Genomic DNA, 1,611 nt, shown 5'->3' with positions numbered 1-1,611 from the left:
TGTTATGAGATTGAAGATATTAAGCAACGAGTTAAGAAGCAAATAGATGTCTATAATAAGAAAAACTTAACCAATTTAACATTCGACATTACTGTTGATCCTAATGATTTCAGATCGTATATAAAATGTAATGGGATACTACACTTTGAGTATCCATATAGTATAGCACCTGTATTCGGTTTTGAAAAACGAGTATATAAGCCATACTATGAAATTCTTCGATCGGAAAAAGCTGTAAATTTAAACACAATTAATTCTATAAAAGTAATGTGCAATATAGCTCAAGGATCATTCAACAACCATCTTCAAAGTCATTCGATTTATGAGTTTTTCCCGAGTGAAAGGACAGGGTCGAAAGTAATTCAGTCACCGTCAAATTTAATATATTACAAATTGAATAAAACAAATATTGATTCGATAACCGTTCAATTAGTTGATCAAGATCATAATCCGATTGATAATTTTGGTGAGGCATTGACAATCGTGTTACATATTAAACGTTACGGGTCTTGAGATGGGACTGAAATTCAATATAAACCCGCTACTTCGGATCAGCACAACTAGTCATAAGACTAAAGTGCTACCAGCAACATCAAATAAGATAAAAAAATTAACGGTAAAAAATAAAAAAATTTTACAAGCTCTGGGTTATCAATTAAAGCAGAATGCCTGTGAGTGATATTTTAGATATAACTTCACAGTACGAAACGGATTCTAAAATTACGAAAATTGAATATCATTCATACACACCGTATACTACATCATTTAATAATAATGATGAAATACGTATATCAATCCAGCAAACGGATGTCTACCCATATCTACACGAAAGCTTTATTTTTTTGGAAGGAACAATAACTGATGCTACCAAAGTGAAACTATCTAATAACGGTTACTCTTTCCTCTTCGAACAAATACGATTGGAAATCAATGGGATAGAAGTAGATAGCACACGTGCTCTTGGAATCACTAGCTCGTTGAAAGGTTACTTATCCTGTACACCAGACAACTATAATTGTTATGAAAATTCTGGTTGGAATTTTAAAAACGCAACGCAATCGGAAAATGAGAAAGGTGAATTTAGTGCTTGCATTCCATTGAAATATTGGTTAGGTTTGTTTGAAGACTATAAAAGAATATTGGTGAATTCTAGATTGGAATTAATATTAACTCGAAGTCATAGCGATTTAAATGCTTTAAGTTGTAAAACTGGTGCAACTGCTACTGAAGGTAAAGTCGTTTTAAACAAAATAGTCTGGAAGGTCCCACATATCAATGTTGACGATGAAGAAAGGTTAAAATTATTGAAACTTATAGAAAAAGAAAAAAGTCTATTTATCCCTTTTAGATCTTTTGAAACTTTTGAATATCCTGAACTCGGAACCACTAAAAAAGTTGTATGGAATTTAAAAACTGCTTCAAAATTAGAAAAACCACGATTTATCATAATTGGTTTACAAAAACGACGTAAAAATTTGTTAGCGAAAGATTGTAGTATATTTGACCATTGTAATCTAACAAACGTTAAAGTATTTCTAAACTCGATAGCTTATCCATACGATAATTTGAATTTAGATTTTTTCTAAAAATAATTTCACTTTATTTATATAA

This window comes from Acyrthosiphon pisum, chromosome A2 (assembly GCF_005508785.2).
Source record: "Acyrthosiphon pisum isolate AL4f chromosome A2, pea_aphid_22Mar2018_4r6ur, whole genome shotgun sequence".
Lineage (NCBI taxonomy): Eukaryota > Metazoa > Arthropoda > Insecta > Hemiptera > Aphididae > Acyrthosiphon > Acyrthosiphon pisum.
The sequence above is the reverse complement of the archived record's forward strand: the minus strand, read 5'-3'. Positions refer to the sequence as shown.